The sequence below is a fragment of the Cydia splendana genome, chromosome 27 (genome assembly GCF_910591565.1).
Source record: "Cydia splendana chromosome 27, ilCydSple1.2, whole genome shotgun sequence".
Taxonomy (NCBI): domain Eukaryota; kingdom Metazoa; phylum Arthropoda; class Insecta; order Lepidoptera; family Tortricidae; genus Cydia; species Cydia splendana.
The window spans coordinates 2,922,261-2,943,933 of record NC_085986.1 but is presented as its reverse complement, the minus strand read 5'-3'; the positions used below and the strand labels follow the sequence as shown (position 1 = coordinate 2,943,933).

General features: G+C 39.3%; 1 protein-coding gene and 1 long non-coding RNA gene across 2 annotated transcripts in view; both read right to left on the bottom strand.

Annotated features, from left to right (window-relative positions):
• Positions 1–21,673, bottom strand: part of LOC134803809 (uncharacterized) — a 351,011-nt gene that overhangs the window by 229,167 nt on the left and 100,171 nt on the right. The window lies entirely within an intron of this gene.
• Positions 16,328–21,673, bottom strand: part of LOC134803828 (uncharacterized) — a 34,393-nt gene continuing 29,047 nt past the window's right edge. The window contains exon 2 of the long non-coding RNA XR_010146027.1: positions 16,328–16,379. This is a non-coding gene — a long non-coding RNA (uncharacterized LOC134803828). The remainder of the gene's footprint in view (positions 16,380–21,673) is intronic.

Sequence of the window (21,673 nt, the reverse complement as noted above, 5' to 3'; positions counted from 1 at the left end):
ATTAAACTGAGAGCGTAGAATGAATCACGCTAGACCGGGCCGAGGCGCCCGACATGTCATTTTCTATGACGGCTGATCGGCGATCACGCGGTGTTTTCTTTAAAAAAAAGTGCGAGTCGGACTCACGTTCCAAGGGTTCCGTACATAAGTCCGACTAACGCTTGACTGCACATTTCTAATAGGTTTTCCTGTCATCTATAGGTAAAGTACTATTTTGTGTATTTTTTTCAAAATTGTAGACCCAGTATTTTCAGAGATAAAGGTGGGGGAATGGTGGGACAGACAGACAGACGCACGAGTGATCCTATAAGGGTTCCGTTTTTTCCTTTTGAGGTGCAGAGCCCTAAAAACGAAGCTCCGGCCCGGGCCCGGCCCGGTCTAGCGTGACTAGCGGTGGCTAGGTTTGTGTGACTATTAAATATATTACAGTACATCTGGTGCTCCATTACGACACACTGTGCCATAATAAGCACATTACGTAACTACGTCGAAAAATTAAATTGCCATTAAGTATGTACCTACTACCTACTGTAAAACGTTGTACGATACACGTGCGAATAGGTAATTCGCACTTGTGTAAATAACTATTTTGACTCTTAAGGATTTTTGCGATAGGATTTTCGTACCAAGTTCCGAAAAACTCATCATTTGATATTAACCACTAGCTTTTCGGTGAAGGAAAACATCGTGAGGAAACCTGCATACATCTGCGAAGAAATTCAAAGGTGTATGTGAAGTCCCCAATCCGCATTGGGCTAGCGTGGGGTCTATAGACCAAGCCCTCTCGCGCATGAGAGGAGGCCTGTGCCCAGCAGTGGGACGTATATAGGCTGAAATTATTATTTTATTCCCACCTCCAACGGACTACTGTAAAAGCGGGCGGAGCGGCGGAAAGCGCCGAAATTCTAAAACGTAACAAATATAAGAGCCTCGGTAGAGAGTACCATTTTGTACCATTTGGTGTTGAAACTCTAGGTCCATGGGGTCCCAGCGCGCACAAGTTGTTCGCAGAAATCGCGAAGCGTCTGGTTGACGTAACTGGTGGCCGAAGAGCTGGCGGCTACCTCGCACAACGTATCAGCATTGCGATACAGCGAGGAAATGCCGCCAGCATCCTTGGTACAATGCCTCAAGGGCCTATTTTAGATTTAAGCTAGTTATTAATTTCGTTTAGTAGTACCACTGTATATATATTGTATGTAAATAAATGATTTAAAAAATTATTTTAGGATTATATACTTTCCAACCTAGTTTACATTTTAATCGTATTACCATCCAAACCGGCTTTCTGTCAATTTCCCGTAAGGCTTCATAGAAAATAGCGAGCCGAGTGATATCCGATCCGAGACCGTTCTAGGGTGAAATATCATATAGAAACCTTACCTACGTACCTACTAATGATAGGTATAGGCAGGACTTGAACTACATTGAGCTTTTGAGAGCACAAATTAAATTATTTTAACCTTTTGGACCCCAATGACCGATATATCCGCACCGCAGGTTCAACGCCAAAGATCGATTAGTCGGTCACAGAACACAGAGCAACATAGACCTACGTGCATATGCATAAAGTTCAATTTCAGTTTTGACACTTGGGTCATGGGTGACGTGGCGTCCGAGTGACAGCTTTTGTGTTTGACACGGCGTCGAAAAGGTTAATCATAAGATTCATAACTATTAAATACCTTAAGAGCGCTGGTGGCCTAGCGGTAAGAGCATGCGACTTTCAATCTGGAGATCTCGGGTTCAAACCCTGGCTCGTACCAATGAGTTTTTCGGAACTTATGTACGAAATATCATTTTATATTATATATTTACCAGTCGCTTTTCGGTGAAGGAAAACATCGTGAGGAAACCGGACTAATCCCAATAAGGCCTGGGTTCCGTACCCAAAGGGTAAAACGGGACCCTATTACTAAGACTCCGCTGTCCGTCCGTCCGTCTGTCTGTCACCAGGCTGTATCTCACGAACCGTGATAGCTAGACAGTTGAAATTTTCACAGATGATGTATTTCTGTTGCCGCTATAACAACAAATACTAAAAACAGAATAAAATAAAGATTTAAGTGGGGCTCCCATACAACAAACGTGATTTTTGACCGAAGTTAAAAGCAACGTCGGGCGGGGTCAGTACTTGGATGGGTGACCGTTTTTATAGATAATGGTACGGAACCCTTCGTTTGCGAGTCCGACTCGCACTTGCCCGGTTTTTTTTTTAATAAGAAATACTTAACTACACACTTGAACTGTTACGGTATAGGCTTAAGCCTACATCCCTAGGTGGACATGAACTATTTTTGGAAACCCACCCCGATGGGGGAGGTGAATTGACAGGCCCAATCCTGCGTGGGCGGAGCCGTGGGTACTGCTAGTTATTTAGAGGTCTTTATATTGCCAATTAAACATATCACGGATCAAACGCACCCACGTACCGAGCAATAGAATTACTAAATAACTTCATAGCTATAGTCCAAAACGCAGACATATTCGCAGACAAGTGGTCGTCCTTACAACGTAGTGTCAGGATTTTTTGTAATCTCTACCTATGTAACTTAATAATATACATATATGTTTAATTTAAGATCCTAGAGATAGTTTGAAAAGTGTATACTTTGAAAAGTATATACTTGTTTAAATAAAGAATAAATTGTGCTGTCTTTAAGAGGGGGAACACCCAAATATTCCGAAATATGTTTTTCCGACTTTCATAACCTCGATTTTCATAATCACGATTTTTTATATGTCCGAAATATCGAAATTACGACTTTGAAAACCACGAAAGAAGAAAATTACGACTGCGCTATTTCCGAATACTTAAAATCCGATTGTCATATGAACGAAAGCTTAAAGTTCCGATTTTTAAAAAATCCGAAAATATTTTTTCCGAATTTGTCTATTCTGAAAAATCATTGACCGATCGGAAATAAAAGAATTCGGAATTCAGAAATTCGATCTTTTGTAAACTCGGAATAATGAAATTCGTGATTTTTAAAAGGGAAGTAATTAAATGGTCAGCCGTTTTTAAAATTGATCTGCGAAAAAAAAAAATTGTACCTTTACATAAACCAACTGCTACTAGAAAAGTGGCTTAGGTTAGAACTGCGACCTTTACGGAAACCAACTGCTACTAGAAAAGGGGTTAAGTTAGGTTAGAACTGCGACCTTCACAGAAACCAACTCCTACTATAAAAGTGGGTTAGGTTAGGTTAGACTGCTACCTACCAGAAAAGTGGGTTAGGTTAGAACTGCGACCTTCACAAAAGCCAACTGCTACTAGAAGAGTAGGTTAGGTTAGGTTAGAACTGCGACCTTTACAGAAACCAACTGCTACTAAAAAAGTGGGTTAGGTTAGGTTAGAACTGCGACCTTCACAGAAACCAACTGCTACTAGAAAATTGGGTTAATTTAGAACTGCGATCTTTACAGAAACCAACTGCTACTAGAAAAGTGGGTTAGGTGAGGTTAGAACTGCGACCTTCACAGAAACCAACTGCTACTAGAAAAGTGGGTTAGGTTAGCTTAGAACTGCGACCTTTACAGAAACCATCTGTTACTAGAAAAGTAGGTGTAGGTTAGGTTAGAACTGCGACCCTCCCTCCCCTAGAAACTTACTGCTTACAGGAAAGTAGGTATAGGTTAAGTTAGAACTACGACCCCTACAGTCAATAACTGTTTTTAAAAAAGTAGGTGTAGGTTACGTTAGAACTGCTACCCCCCGTAGAAACGTAGGTACCTTTATTTATTAACAACAATTTCGGAATATCGTTATTCGGAATTTAAAAAATAGGAATCACGTCAAATCGGAATTCAAAATTTCGGAATAATGACAATTCGGAATTCGTGATATCAAAAATCGTAAATGTTAAATTCGGTGTTTCTCCCTATCGGAATTGTTATATTCGGAATTATGTGGTTCGGAATTTAAAAAATCGTCGGTTTTGCTATTCGGAAATATAACATTTCGTGATTTTCATCGTTCGGTAATTACGACAATCGGAATTTTGATGGGTCGAGCATTTAAAAATCGGAATAATAAAATTCGATATTTTAAAATTCGGCATAAAATATTTCGGAATTATGTAGTGTACCCTTTAAAAGGATACGGGAGCAGAGATTTAAATATTTTAGATGAATATATCCGTCTCGCTAACGGAAGCGGCTCCTAAAACTAGAGACAACGCCAGGGCGAAAAATCCACTTTGATCCCTCCTAGCAGGGAAGAAAAATCCATTTTCTGATTAGGTGATGTGAAAAATACGTTTTGCCGTTAGTACACAATTAAACTGCACATGGACAATGTATGGATTATCATGTGTTCGCTGCACGCGCCGCCTCAGGATGTATTTGGGGTGGGATTGGGATGATACCACGCGCCGCCGCAGGCATTATTCGGGATGGGGTGAGACGATGACCTCATAGGGTCAGAGTATCCCCTTATACGTACCTCAAGGGCAGAGGTACAGATTAACAAAGGCATGTATTTAACCAAGAATGTGAAAAACTATAAGGAAACTATTAGAAAAGTTGGTATGTGACGCCAATATTTTTTGGTAGAAAGTGATTTTTGGACAGGTAAAGAACTATTTGTAGTTCTTAGTAGATTATAGGCCCTGTGCATGAACTATAGGGGGCGCGAGGCGTAAATGTGTCGTTTATGCTTCCGATGTAGCCCACAAGATGGCAGAACCTACTATGCACAAGGAAACGTACCGACGAGAACGGTAGATGATAGCAACTATATAGCACTTGCTTTGGCAATGTACATGTGTACATATGTTTGCGATTCAGGCTACAAGATGGCAGACCCTCCAACGCGCACGGTCCCTATAATTGTAGGTAAATGCGGCCAAGAATGTCCATAATGTTGCCATTATCGGTTATTTACTCTGTATAAGAAAATACCTATTTTGTATGTTTACATTTGTAGTAAACAGTGTAAATTGACAGTTAATATACCAGTGACAGCAAATAAATAAAAACACAATGACAATTTATTATACATTTTTAGGTCAACAAGTAAATATGGTAACTTGAGCAACCATTGTTTCCAAAGAATACGATCTTTTGACAATCTCACTTGTCAAATGTCATAACGGCCCGATAATTTGATACTACAGTTTATTGTACTCTCTGTAGGTAGAGTTGCCTGCAATAACTGTCATACATTGCGGGCCGAATTAATTTGTATGGTTAATACTTTCATTGTATTTCTAAGCAAGTATGTCCTAGCGTGGTACGGGCATGTGATGCGGAAGGATGAAAGTCATGTGACGAGAAAGGTACTACGAATTAATGTGGAGGGAAGTAACGGGAGAGGATAACCGAGGAAAAGGTGGATGGACTGTGTGAGATGATATGAAACGAACGCAAGTGAATGATGAGATGATGGGCGAGAGAGAGGTATGGAAGACAAAGACATGCTGCGCCGACCCCAAGGGAATGGGACACCGGGAAAGAAAATGATGATGTATTTCTAAGCAAAATTTATCTCAATAGGTATATTTCTTAGGTCCTAATATGCTAAATACCATTTAAATATTCGCCCATAGGTATTGAATTTACACACTGTAGTTCTAATCCGGGCCAAGTGCGCCTCGATTGTACAAAGACTTGTCGACGCGCCTAATAGAGGCTTCTGGTGAGGGTGAATACAGGGCTGGCCACTTAGAGGTGGAAGAACTGGTGGGTGAGCCATCATCGGCGAGAGCAAGCCTGCTCGACTTCGCTGGTTCGGCCATGTGGAAAGGATCGTGCGGCCAAGAGAGCTCATCTGGGGTGACCAGCTGGAAGGCGTCCGGTCGGTAGGTACCGATGGATCGATGAGGTCCAGAAAGACCTGTGTGACATCCAAGCGGCTGAATGGCGTCAAATCGCACAGGACAGGAACGAATGGCGAAGTCTAGTGTCGGGGGCCAAGATCCACTCCTGGCCGCTGAGCCAGCAGTGAAGTAAGTAAGGTTTTAAGTTTTATTGTGTTTGTTTATTTCTTTCTGTGTTTTTACCAAACATGACATAAGTACAATAATATCAGGTATGCCATACCATAACATTAAACACTGTATTTCGAAACGTTCCGAGCCGGAAGGCAATAAATAGCAGATCAAATATTAATAAAACTTTATTTCATTGCTTGTTAGCCCACCGTTTATTATTTTTGACTTTTGCAATGGCTGGGCGAATAAAATTATGGCCACGGTCACACGATGCTCGATTCAAGCTACAAACTTCAACATTTATACAGCAAATAGAAATTTCTTTTATTTTTTGCCATTTTTATTTAATGTGACCTTTTTTGCCACTTGTGTGTTATTTCTACTCAGAATCACGAGCTCTTTCGATCGTAATGGGATAAAAAAATGTCCCAGAGGTTTTTTTCCTATTGTGTTACCATTTCCCCATACACTTTGTATGGCGGTAACAAAAAGGAAAGTTTGAAAAATGTATGGAAATTTTAGGACAGCTTTTTTTCTCCTATAAGAATGAATATCTGCTCGCGATCCTGACTAGAAATAACACTAAAGTGGCAAAAAAGGTCACAATATATAAAATGGCAAAAAATAAAAGAAACGCTCAAATATACCACTTTTACACGTCAACATTGAATTTACATCTTCTTCTTCGACCTAGCGTTTTCCCGGCCTGGCGCCGGGGTCCGCTTTCCTGCTCAGTCTTCTCCACTTTGCCCGGTCTTCGGCATCCTCGGGTGTGAGATTGTTCTCCCCCATGTCCGCTGTCACGACGTCCAGCCAGCGTTTCTTAGGCCTACCGCGTGATCTAGGGCCTTTGAACATTGAATTTACATACAAGCAAAAATAATAGAACAATACATAAACAATTATAAAACACAACTAACTGCAACTAGCAACGTATCACGTTTGTTACATTATACCCATTTTTTTTAGTATTTGTTGTTATAGCGGCAACAGAAATACATCATCTGTGAAAATTTCAACTGTAGCTATCACGGTTCATGAGATTCAGCCTGCTGACAGACAGACGGATGGACACCGGAGTCTTAGTAATAGGGTAGGGTCCCGTTTTTACCCTTCGGGTACGGAACCCTAAAATCCAATCCACAGCCGTCAGTCTAGAATCCCGAACCGCATTTTAAGTACACGTAGTCCACCCACATATCTAGAATTGCGCCAATTAGGAAGTTTAGTCAAAGCGGGCCCTTTGTGAGCACGTGATAGGTGGAAAGGTGGGGTGCCGTGGCAAGCCATGTCGCCATTTGAACAATAGGCCCCGTGCATGAACTATAGGGGGCAGCATAGGAGCCGTCAGATTTTTGGCGCGAGGCGTAAAAGTGTCGTTTATGCTACCGATCTAGCCCACAAGATGGCAGAACCTACTAATCCTACTATGCACAAGGACGTTTCCTTGTGCATAGTAGACCGACGAGAACGGTAGATGGTAGCACTTGCTTTGGCAATGTACATGTGCACATATGTTTCCGATTCAGGCCACAAGATGGCAGACCCTAAAACGGGCACGGTCCCTATCTAATTTTATAATCGTTTTTTAGGGTTAGGTTAGGTCAAAGGGTAAAAACGGAACCCTATTACTAAGACTACGTTGTCGGTCTGTCTGTCCGCCTGTCTGTCTGTCTGTTTATATGTCACCAAGCTATATCTCATGAACCGTGAAAGCTAGGCAGTTGAAATTTTCAGATTATGTATTTCTGTTGCCGCTATATCAGCAAATACCAAAAACAGAATAAAATAAAAATTTAAGCTCTCCCAAACAACAAACGTGATTTTTTTGCCGTTTTTTGCGTAATGGTACGGAACCCTTCGTGCGCGAGTCCAAATCGCACTTGGCCGGTTTTTTTATACGAATGCGTTCTCCCGCGCAATGACGTCATAGAAAATGGACTAGCCAAAATAAATGAAACAGCCAAATTTTTTTTTCGCGATTTCGTGGTTGGTCCCATAGTAAAATTTGCTCAGTATCATCCTAAAACCTCCCTGGCAACGGGAATGCAGTTATTTTTTAGCCAACCTGTATATCAGTCTACGGCGGTTGAAAGGTTAAAGAAAACACTGCTCAAGTAGGGACCAACACTAACCGTACCTCTCTTCATACGACGCTGATGTAAGTAGATTAAATGTGGGCGGGTCCGTATTTTCTTTAACACGCAGTGCCGCGTCGGCATTATCTGCTCTTTATCTACTTGTGCCCGCGGCTTTGTCTGCGTATTAGTAAATAAACGCAGTTTAGACATAATGCCCTTAAAGGTTGACTCACACTAAACCGGGCCGTGACCGGACCGAGGCATCCGACATGTAATTTTCTATGACGGCTGATCGGTGATCACGTGGCGCTTTCCATAGAAAACGAAGCTCCGGAAGCTCCGGCCCGGCCCCGGCCCGATCTAACGTAAGTTATCCTTTAAACAAACGTCTTTAAATAAATATATATATACAGGTTGGCAAACAAATAACTGCATTCCCGTTGCCAGGGAGGTTTTGGGATTATACTGAGCAACTTTTACTATGGTACCAACCCCGAAATCGCGAAAAAAATTGACTGTTTCATACATTTTGGCTGGTCCATTTTCTATGGGAGGGTAAATGTTTATTTTTCACGATTTCGGGGTTGTTCCCATAGTAAAAGTTGCTCAGTATAATCCCAAAACCTCCCTGGCAATGGGAATGCAGTTATTTTTTTAGCCACTCTGTATATATAATCATCACTACACCTTATAAAACAAAAGTCCCCCGCCGCGTCTGTGTATGTGTTTGTATGTTTGTTCGCGTTATACTCAAAACTACTGACCGGATTTTCATGCGGTTTTCACCTATCAATAGAGTGATTCTTGAGGAAGGTTTAAGTGTATAATTTGTCAACCCGTGCGAAGCCGGGGCGGATCGCTAGTATATATTTAATTATTTATAGACGGTTTGAACCAATTCCCGAGTTTTTATCATCCCTCGCGGATTGGGTCAAAGTTGACAATTAATTAATAAGATAAAAATAAACTAGGTCGAGTATGATTGAATTTTATTTGATCTGGCGTTACTTTGTGGAATCCATGACAAACTGGACTCTAGTAATTAGTGAAGGTTTTATTAAATTAATATCAGATTAATACCAAAAAACCGGCCAAGTGCGAGTTGTACTCGCGCACGAAGGGTTCCGTACTGTACAAGTAAATTGCACATGCATCATATTGTTCATTTGCCCCATCAGCATTTAGTTTTATATAAAAGTTTCGTAATTAGTCAATAAGTACCTATTCATTAAAAACATATTCACGTTCGCTATTCTATAAGTGTGCACACCTATCAAGTTATAATAAATCAAGTTTATCTCAAGAAATCGTCTTTCGTGTTCCAAATTACTATCAAGATATTCATCAAGTAACTGTTAGAGTTAGCAAGTACTCTAACACGTACCATTACGCAAAATACGGGAAATAAATCATGTTTGTTGTATGGGAGCCCCACTTAAATATTTATTTTATTCTGTTTTTAGTCTATGTTGTTATAGCGGCAACAGAAATAAATCATATGGGAAAATTTCAACTACCTAGCTATCACGGTTCATGAGATACAGCCTGGTGAGTGGTGACAGACAACCGGATGTAATATGTTGTGGCGTTAAATAAATGTATTTTCTTTTTTCTTTCTTTCATTATATGGGAGTCGCAATTTGGCGGCGACTTTGTTTGGGCGGAGTTGACTCTTAAACCTACAACACAAAACTGTCGATTATTACATTTATCGATACTTTCAGAACGATCGACTTCTCCCATCACTATTTAATTCCATAATCTTGGGATTCGAAAGGCTGTCCTCTGTTTGTGGCGTCCATAGTCTACGATTTAGGGTAGATACGTGAAAACGTTCTGGCCCGAATGCACGAACATGGATATACATGTGTATGTATAGTATAGTCCCGAGTAGGTATATGTGTAGTCCCCAACCCGCATTGGGACTATATAACCCAAGCCCTCTCTCGCATGAGAAGAGGCCTGTGCCCAGCAGTGGGACGCATATAGGCTGAATTATATTTATTTTTTATCTATCGATACTTGTGTCAATCGAATATCTAAGTTTTCATCGATAAGTTTGAATATCGACTTATCCCACCACTATTAAATTCCATAGTCCTGGGAAACGCAGGGCTGTCCTGTTCCCTGTTTGTTTGTGGTGTCCGCATTCTATGATTTAGGGTAGAAATATGAAAGCGTTATGGCCCGAATGCACGAACGCTGGAATATGACATGTCATATAGCTTTGATATCACGCTATCGTGCCGATTTCGTGAAATATTGTCAAGTTAGTTGTTGGTGGTTGTTAGTAGGTTGGTGATGTTGGTGGTGTTTCCAGGGTTGTCGCTTAACAAATTATAAAAAAAAAAGATATTTATATACCAACACAAAAAAAAGTCATTAAGGTATATTTTCCATAAATGTTCCGATCTTTGTAGTGCTACTGTCGTTGGAAATGGACTGTCACCTTAAGTGCGCGTAGTCCCACTAGTCCCGTTTCACTTTTAGAATTATGAGATTTACGAGTGTGAGTTAAATTCTTGTTAGTTTAATTCAACATTCATAATCTGTCATACTGCGGAGTCTAACTGTTACCTATACCTATACAATACAGGATGGTCAAACATTAAGTGCATTCCCGTTGCCAGGGAGGTTTTGGGATTATACTGAGCAACTTTTACTATTGGACCAACACCGAAATCGCGAAAAAATAATTTACCCTCCCATAGAAATTGGACTAGCCTGTATGAAACAGCCAAATTTTTTTCGCGATTTTGGGTTTGCCATAGTAAAATTTGCTCAGTATAATCCCAAAACCTCGCTGGCAACGGGAATGCACTTATTGTTTGGCCACACTGTATAGTCATCGACGGAGCGGCATGAGGAAAAAACCGGACAAGTGCGAGTCGGACTCGCCCACCGAGGGTTCCGTACTTTTAGACAGAAATACATCATCTGTGAAAATTTCAACTGCCTAGCTATCACGGTTCATGAGATACAGCCTGGTGACAGACGGACGGACGGACGGACGGACAGCGGAGTCTTAGTAATAGGGTCCCGTTTTTACCCTTTGGGTACGGAACCCTACAAACCGAGAAATACCGACTCAGAAGCTAAAAGCCAAACCGTGTTGGTCAGGTGGGCGATGAATAAAATATTTTGTTGTAAGAAAATTGGAAATGGGAAAATGGAAACTTGTATTCGCGGTTATAGCTTAGAGCAGGGCTCTCCAAACCCTGGCCCGCGACGCGTTCCAATCCGGCCCGCCGACACCCAAAGCGTCCGGCTCGCGAGCCCTAACAGCAGCAACCAGATACACCCCCGGCGCCGACGGTGGTCCGCGCGAAAGTTTCTGAGGCGCAATATGGCCCTCAGGTAAAAAAGTTGGAGACCCCTGGCTTAGAGCCACACAAGTGACACAAGTCATATAGACGTGAAACTCCGCCAGTGGGGAAACACTCCTTACTTCGGGCAAACTCGGCTCCGTTCGGCTCAGCATTGCTCCGAGCAATTATTAGGGCTGGCACCACATGACGTCCTTTTGCGTGCACGACCACAGATAAGATAATTCCTTGAATTTTGACAACCCTAAATAGCCGATAGGGATAGTGCCATATTAGAAAGGGATAGCATAACGAAATTTCGATTTTCTTGTTTCGCGGTAGACCCCCAGATTGTGATGGATAGTGGTAATGGGGCCTCTTACGCAGAGGTTTGCGTAATATTCCCTGTATTGATGATACATTAATACAATATCATAATATAAGTATTATCGTATCATTATATTTTCAACAACATAAATGGGCGTTTTCTAAAATCACTCAAATATAAATATTTTAAACCTGATTCTTTCAAATCTGGACGTTCTTGGGCTCATTCTACTCAGAATCGACAGCATTCTCCATCCCACCATTAAAAAAAGATGTCTCAAAATGTCCATTCCATTACGTCACGTTTTAGTATGAACATTTTTTTCACTTGTATGTACGTGACGTAGTGGAACGTACAATTTTCATACAAATGTTTGGGACATGTTATTTTATCATCAGAAATATGCTAGTGATTCTGAGTTGAAAGAACCCAAAAACACCACGATCTGTGAGAATCAGGTTTTCGATATTTATTTTAGAAAACGCCCAAAGTTCTTCAATGCACCGCGGTGACAAACTGAAAAATGTCACGTACAAAAAATTATAATTCCCCGAGTAATTTGCATATCGTTATAATTCTATCAAGCGAAGGTTATTGATTAATCCTCACCCTAAACTAGAGATGTGCGCCGATGGCAAAATCATCGGCGGCGGCGTCCGATGATTTTTTGACCGGCGGCGGCGGCGTGATCGGCGTGAAATCGGCGTGGCATATTTTTTGATACTGCATGAGAACGTGGCTGTAGAAACTCTATATTAAAGCCTTCTGAGTATTTACTAGGCTATCCAAAACATATTATGTGTGTTTTCTAAATTATTGCCGAAAATTATATCCCATCATAACACTTGTCAAGCATTTATTACCAATACCAACCTAACGGTTACCAACGGTATGTTTAAATATTAAAATAAAAAGGATACTTTAAAACGCTACATTTTAGGCAGTATTTTTACTTACTTTTTCTACTCCCGTACTTTTATTTGTCATTTAAAGGGTCGTGCACACACCTTTAAAACCCTACCTTATAGTTGTCAAGACAAGTCTTTAGTCTATTCCCCAAAAAAGAATTTGTGCATACACGCAGTATCTTTTTGGCGATTTTACGATACTTCGTGTAATGACCACTTAAAAAATATTGAATGAAATACAGTGTAGCCAACCGTATTTTAAATGTCATCTCTGACAAATAAGTGAACCATATACATTTTTTTTTACTTTCATTCGTTCATTCATTCTTTTCCCGCCCGTACCCTCCATTTTTGCTACTTCTTGAATTAAAAATATTTGTTAAATTTACAATTTTATTTCAAAGTAAGTGCTTGGTCGTAGAAAAAGTATTGTATGCAACGTTGTTTAACTAAGTCAAAAAATACTCGTGGCGTCTTTATTAACAATTTTCGGCTTCGCCTCAAATTGTTACTCACGCCACTCGCCTTTTTTGACCTCTCTTAAACAACGGTTGCATAAAATACTATTGTAAGTGGAATACAAAAAAACACAAAAAAAATCTTTATAAGTTAAGTCTTAAATCTATGTATATTGACTGTTCCCAGCCGCTGTCGCCTCACCTAGGATTTGTTACGAAAATGATGAACTACATACTTTACATTTTTCTGAACTGAAGTTTAACAGAATACATGTAATGTTAGATTAAAGATGTCATAGTTTTCGAAAGAAAACGTCTCTGGCGGGTAGATTCGCTCATCAGAATGTCTTTGAAGTGCCCCATTTTATGGAATACTAAGGTCTACTTTGTTTTCTTTACTGCTAGCTTAGTGATGATAGTTGGTGATTTAAGTTCCTATAAGTACCTAGGTATAATTGTTTAAGTATAGCTTATTGCGAAGCTTTAGACTGATTTTTATAATTTTGATTGAAATATTGTATATTGTTAAGTACAAGAAGCTGATATTCACCATAAAATGACTAAGAATTGATCGTGTGTAATTTTAAATGAAATTGTATATTATAACATAATAATATTGTATGTCTTTCCCATCACGGAACAATGGTGTTCCGGACCTTTGGGAGGCGTGCGCGGAGCCGAAGCCAACACGTAGAGGCCCTTTTGACACTTTAATGAAATGTAAGGGGTACACCGAGCGGAGGCTGCCCTTGCCCGTGTCATGGGACGCACGCAGAGGCAGCACCCGCCAGGGTGTAAGGACTATTGAGAGTTGATGGAATCTAAAATGAACTAGGTTATTGGGTGAAAGCGATGGACTAAGAACTGAGCTATGGGGTAAAAAACCGGACGCCTGCCTAATAAAACGGTATGCAATTTTATTTCCGGCAGACGGTGACTCGCCCTCACAAGATGGGCCCCCACAAAAAGCGACATCTAGGATGGCTCAAGGGCAACACCGGTGTGAGCGGCTCAGGGGTGTCGAGAGGTGTGCGCCGCTTTCTACCCAGTGGCTGTTAACAGCCACTGTGCCAACTCGCGTCTTATGCATATTTCACTTCCACCCCTGGAGCTTATAGCTCTAACGACTCCACTCTGGCCGGCCGGCTAAGGCAAGCCAGAGGCAGAGAATCCTGTATATATAATATTGTATATTATTATAATAATATTATGTAAATATGAATGACGATCATAATATAAATTCATGTAGATTAGTCTAGCATAATTTATAATGTAATTTAATATTATGAGAATAAATATCTAAATATAAATCTATATAAATTAATAAATATCATTTATTTATTTATTCCACAATATACAATTTCATTTACGTTCTACAAAAAAGCTGTGCGAAAAAATATCAAATAATAACCTGAGATCCAGAAACTAGATCTTGTTTAAATTAACACTAAATCGTTATCACAGCTAACACCGCAACGACAAAAATGATGCTAATTTGGTTCACCGGCAAATAATAAGCGAAAAAGCATAAGGATCTTTAAATTATACGTCTGATACTATCTATTCACTACGCAACATGGAATAAGATACGATAGGTATCAAAATTTCCCACGCCGATTATACGCCGGTCAAATTTATCGGCGGCGGCGGCGTGGAAAAATCGTCGGCGGCGGCGGCGCGGCGGCGCGGCGCACATGTCTACCCTAAACATCTCTGGAGGCCGTTTCGAGGATCAATTTGTAAGTTAAATTTGATCTCATTTTGACGTCTAGGGCCCGCACTCTACTTGCAAACTCCTAGCCTAGTCGGTAGTGACCCTGCCTACGAAGCAGGAGGTCCCGGGTTCGAATCCTGGTAAGGGCATTTATTTGTGTGTTTATCACAAATATGTGTTCCTGAGTTATGGATGTTTTCTATGTATATAAGTATTTATACATGTGTGTATATTATATATATCGTCGTCTAGTACCCACAACACAAGCCTTATTGAGCTTACTGTGGGACTAGGTCGATCTGTGTAAAATTGTCTTATAGTATTCACAGTGTTAGTATTAAACTAAATTCATAACGGTACTTCACAACATTTCAACACTTTCAACGTTGTTTAGGTATAGTTAAATTAGCTATGTTATTATACCTGAAACGGATTTCTAAAATTCGAATTCCACTCCTGATTTAGGAAAAAATCTAGTTGATCCAACGAATAAAACTCATTCATATTCCGAATGGCAACCATCGCGGAGGGCATTTTAGGTGTTCCCATTGGACCGAGCGAATGGCTTCGGCGACCAATGAAACGCAAGGTCCTTCCGGTGACAACTAATAAGAATGAAACATGTGACCGTCAGCCGCCGCTCCGTTGGTGCGTTGTTAACCCACAGAAAATACATATTATTAAAAAAAATTAGGATTGTATACTTGAATAACTTGAAATAAAAATCAAAAGTCGTGTTTATCGAACGAATAAAGCTCATTCATATTCCGAATGGCAACCATCGCAGAGGGCATTTTTTGGCGTTCCCATATTTCTTAGAACTGGCGATAAAAACGGGGTTAGGGGAGAATGAAGCCTCGTGGACGTCAGCTGCCGCTCCGTTGGTGTAGTGTAAAAGTCGGCTAACAGCGGCTCAAAATAAAAAAATCCTCACTATTTGTTCTTACACTACTAAAAACATACTTTGCGACTCTTTGCGATTTCTAAAGCTGGTAATTTCTGTTCTGGCTGGCTCTTAAAAAGTTTGTCTATAAAATTACATAAAAAAAGTGCTTTGAAGGTGTGCGCAGTTTAAAAATGAGTCATCTCTAACTCTTAAGTAGTATCATTTCTTGTAACAAGTATAGACGATTTTTTTAAATATTTGATTATTCGTCGACAAAAAAGACTTAAGGATGACTCACGCAAGACCGGGCCGTGCCCGGGCCGAGGCGTCCAACATGTCATTTTCTATGACGGCTGATCGGTTATCACATGGTGCTTTCCATAGAAAACGAAGCGCTGGAAGCTCCGGCCCGGCCCCGGCCCGGTTTAGCGTGAGTCAACCTAATATACTGCTTTTGTCTAAAAATGCTCTCTCTCGCTAAGTCACGACAATAGCATCCAGGTTTTTATTATAACTTATTATTCGTTCCTGTTTTAAAATGTTAATTCCAAATGGTGGCTTGAATTAGAAATTTCAATAATGTTTTGAAACTCGTGTTCGAGGTAATTTGTACCTACTTCCATCTTCCTCGCGTTGTCCCGGCATGTTGCCACGGCTCATGGGAGCCTGGGGTCCGCTTGGCAACTAATCCCAAGAATTGGCGTAGGCACCAGTTTTTACGAAAGCGACTGCCATCTGACCTTCCAACCCAGAGGGTAAACTAGGCCTTACTGGGATTAGTCCGGTTTCCTCACGATGTTTTCCTTCACCGAAAAGCGACTGGTAAATATCAAATAATATTTCATACAGCATAAAGTTCCGAAAAACTCATTGGTACGAGCCGGGGTTTGAACCCGCGACCTCCGGAATGCAAGTCGCACGCTCCTACCGCTAGGCCACCAGCGCTTAATTTGTACCTACTTGTATGTATTAAATATGTAAATTATGGAAATATACATTTTTCTATGTGTAGCATTCAGCTATTCACCTATCGGTCTACATGAGCGTTTCTTTTATTTTTTTGCCATTTTTATATATTAAGACCTTTTTTGCCACTTTTGTGTTATTTCTACTCAGAATCACGAGCTCTTTCGATCCTAATGGGATAAAAGAATTGTGTTACCATTTCGCCAAATACTTTGTATGGCGGTAACAAAAAGGAAAGTTTGAAAAATGTATGGATATTTTAGGACACTTTCCTATAAGGATGAAAAGGGCTCGCGATCCTGACTAGACATAACACAAAAGTGGCAAAAAAGGCCACAATATATAAAAATGCCAAAAAATAAAAGAAACGCTCACATACTTACATAAAATGAGATTGTAATTGTCAATTCTGCTATAATACAGGCTGGCACAAGAATACGTTGACAAAAAGCTATAGAATTTTTTTTCTTACTATTTAACATAGCTATTACTATAAAAGAAAAACTATAACGAATCTAAAACGTGTTATCTTCAAAAAAATCTTCTTTAGGTTTGATACACAAATGCAAAATGCAAAGGTTTGTTAAAATTGTCAATCAACGAGATGGCGAAACGACCTAAACTCACTTTGTGGCGACTGGCGGGAGCATGCACAAAGCCGTGTCGAGTGGCGGAAGACAGGGGAGGCCTTTGCCCAGCAGTGGGACACAATATAGGCTATTAAAAAAATGTCGCATGTAAAATATTTGACAACGTATTTTTTGGCCGCCTCTCTTAATTATTAACCGCCAGTGATAAGTTGTAGACCTACATAAATGGTTCCAGTAACTCATAAAGATTGCTAGAACACGGTGGCTAAAAAATAACTGCAATCCCGTTGCCAGGGAGTTTTTGGGATTATACTGAGCAACTTTTACTATGGGACCAACCTCGAGAAAAAAAAATTTAGCCTCCCATAGAAAATGGACCAGCCAAAATGTATGAAACAGCCAAATTTTTTTTGCCAACCTATACCTATATAACAAAGTACACAGTATCAATGAAAGTGGAGTCTCAAGGTCAATTATCCTAAGTGACACCCATTAATGATGTTACCTAATTGCGGCTTCACTCATCTCATTTCTTAGTAAAACACTCAAGCAATGTCAACAATATTGCCTTTAGCAAGAAGTCTTATATGATTTTTAGGGTTCCGTACCCAAAGGGTAAAAACGGGACCCTATTATTAAGACTCTGTTGTCCGTCTGTCTGTCTGTCACCAGGCTGTATCTCATGAACCGTGATAGCTAGGCAGTTGAATTTTTCACAGATGATGTATTTCTGTTGCCGCTATAACAACAAATACAGCACAGCTTGTTTAGCTTATTACAAAACGCGATCCAAATTAGTCGTCATATTTTAAAGTAAAAAACGAACTGGTCCTTCGAACCGGATCGGCTTAAAAAACCACCCTGACGTCGATAGCAAATTGAAATTGGAAAAAAACAACCCCCAAGGGGTCGGCAAATATTTGTCAGCTAATTATAATTTCTAGCGCCTTCAGAGTTAGCTTTTCATTAGGCACGTGTCAACAGACGAGAAAAACAATGGAAAAATTCAAGATGGCCGACGGCTGTTTGAATGTGTTTGACTGATTATGGGTGAATTCGACTTGTTATAATGACATTGGAATATATAGCCGAATTTGTGATGGCTCTAGAAATATTTTGGATAGCTTTAGACATTTTGATTTGGAAGTTTTTAATACGACAACAAGCGAGGCAAAATCGCGACTTGTAAAATAAAATTGCGGATGTGTGTTGTCGATTGTCGTCACGACGCGGAATTGTGCCCTAGTGAGAGTTCGTGCGATGTGAATTTCACGGAAATTAATAATGATTTAGAATTATATCTTAACACAAGAGATAGCTTTTTTCCTACTTTAGAATGAATACTATATCCGCCCATATTACAAACACACCCTGAATCTTTCATGAAAATCATTCTACAAAACACCTTAATTTATCTACCTAATACCACTATTCTCGCTTTCCTACCTTTACTTACTCGTATTCTGTATGGTACCTAAGGGAATTTTTGATGAACCGATATGCCTCGCGTTGTACAATTTTTCTTTTGTGTTATTTAAATAAATAAATATACACCTTATTAAGTCAGTGAATTTGTGTTTTTTAATTTTAGTTTTGTATAATGGAATAATGGAAATATCTGTTGTATTTTTTTAATTCATTTTACTGTAATGTGTAAATGTTACACAGCATTTGTTAGAAAAAAATATAAGCCATAACTTGATTATAAGACGTCGTATTCACTACAATGAATCTTGATTTAAATTTAATACAACAATATTTTATAATAAATAACATAATGTTTAAAACTAGCTTGATTTTGATAACAATAAAAAAAATACTAAATATTTCCCAATTCATTTTCCACCCTGTATATTTCAACCAAAATTAGAATGTTGTAATCCCACTATTCTCGCAAATAATGAAATCCTCTATAAAGCCTTGACGGGTCTAAGGGAATTTTTGATCAACCATACTCGGGTATGTTATTTAATATTAAACGTTTGAGGACTTAGGGGCTTCTGTTACACCGTAGCGAGCGAGAATTGTATGTACGCAATAGAACATTACGATACAAGTGCGAAAAGTAGGAAATTCACAACGAGTGGCGATAAATTGAAACACGGCCGAAGGGAGTGTTTTAAATCGTGTATTTTACAACGTTTTACAGTACATATGGCCCTATAAATTTTTGACATAGGCACGTATTGCTCTTAATCCCGCCCTATGGCGGTAAAGTAGCACGATATGTACTGGAAATTAATTTTTAAAAAGCAACTGCTCAAAAAGTGCTACTTTACGTAGCTGTTTAGCGTTCGCAAAGTTGTTTTTCGCGAACTAGTGCTTTTTACTTTTACAGCTTTTTTAAATTTAATGCTGACCGTATTTGATACGTCCACACCAAAGAGTTTGGATGTTCAAAAACTTAATATATTTTTATTTTGACATTGGACATTTATTACGTACGTAAAAGTATTGTTACACGATATAAAGTAAATATTTATTTGTTATTATATAAATAAAACGTTATAAAATACGATATTTTACAAAAAAACTTCTTTATTATATGGTTGAATGGAACTATCATTGCCACGTTGGCTGTCGTTAACAGAAAAAATTAAAAAGTAAAACCGGCGCCTGCCATTTTCACTTGAAATTTAGTTGTATCAAAATAATTGTCTTAAATTGTAAGTGTAAAAGTGTTTTTGTATTAAATGAGTTAATGTGATTAATTGAGGCAATCAACGCCGAACGTAGTTTATAGTGATGAATAATATATAATATACAATATCACAGTGGCGTGCACTTCATAAAGGCAAAAAGGCACTGCCTACCCTACTATAATTCCGATGTCTATCCTCTTAAACTACTTAATTTAATTTATACCTGATCGTACTATCAGTAATCGATATAACTTAAAACATTCTAAAAATTAATAAGCGCTCCATCTACCGGTTAAGCTTTGTCATCAAGTCATCATCTATAATAATTCTACGCGACGAAGTTTACACCACGCGGCACTAGCGCCGCTACGTGCCTTGCACGGCAAAGACAGAAAACATTTCCGTCTAAATCTTTCTATGTGTGCCTCCCCGTGAGTCGTCGTTACGCGGTTACAGTGTAGTGGACCTTCCTATAAGTACGAGCACACAATTATACAAGTAACGCACACATTTAGACGCAATAGGCAGTGTCTTTCGTACCAAACATAAACGAATGACGCCCGAAAGTTTCCGAATAGTTCCGATGTTTACGTGACTATTTTAAAAAGTAGCATTTGCTATGGTAATTTAGTGCAAAAACGAGACTATTTTTTTATTCGTTTACAGTATTTGGTTAAGTTTATTTACATTTTTTATTCGGTCGCCATTGTTTGTTTGTTTTGGTGAGTTTATGAGATAACAGTTAACAGTTGCCGGAAATTATAAAGTGCGATTAGTGAAAAAATGGATAATTTTATCTGTGAAAGTTGTGGGTGTGGGTGTGGGTGTGTGTGTGTGCAAACTATTAAAAATGATGCGTTTTCGAAGCTTTCGTTTAGCCAAAAAAAGAAGTAATTGAAAAGACTTGACAACAAAATGAAAACCATCACGCAATTTTTTTGGTGAGTTAGTAGCTCTCATTTTTTAAGGTTCCGTACCCAAAGGGTAAAATGGGACTCTATTACTAAGACTCTGCTGTCCTTCCGTCCGTCCGTCTGTCATCAGGCTGTATCTCACGAACCGTGATAGCTAGACAGTTGAAATTTTCACAGATGTATTTCTGTTGCCGCTATAACAACAAACACTAAAAACAGAATAAAATTTAATAAAGATTTAAGTGGGGCTCCCATACAACAAACGTGATTTTTGACCGAAGTTAAGCAACGTAGGGCGGGGTCAGTACTTGGATGGGTGACCGTTTTTTTTTTGCCTTTTTTTGCATTATGGTACGGAATCCTTCGTGCGCGAGTCCGACTCGCACTTGCCCGGTTTTCTGATATAATTTTGCCTACCCAGTCCCAAATCTCTGTGCACGCTACTGCAATATCATTCAAGTTCAAGGGAAAATTCGTAAATGTACGTGTAATACTCATGTTTCCAATATTTGTTTTGCTGTGATTTTTTCGCAAATGTATTAAAAAACGTCGTTCAATGTACGTGTGGAAGTGTTATTATTTACTTGTCCCGTGTCTTTTATTCGGCTACGGCTCATAAAATACATCTCGGGACTCGTAAATAATAACATACTTTTCACACTTGCATTGAAATGTACTATTGCAAGCAAGTGTTTTAATTATATATAAGTACAGTTCCACTATATTTAACTCTTAGGCTTCCAAAAAACTAAAAAGTCATACAAAGTCTGTGAAAGATGGTAACGGAATGGGGAAAAACCTCACTTTTTTCTCCTGTCAGGTACAAAAGAGTTCGTGATTCTGAGTAGAAATAATATGAAAATTCCCAAATTTAAAACGAGTGGTGTACCATTTAAACTAACATTGCTATACCGCCTGTGGCCTATAATACGAGCAAAAAAATAAACT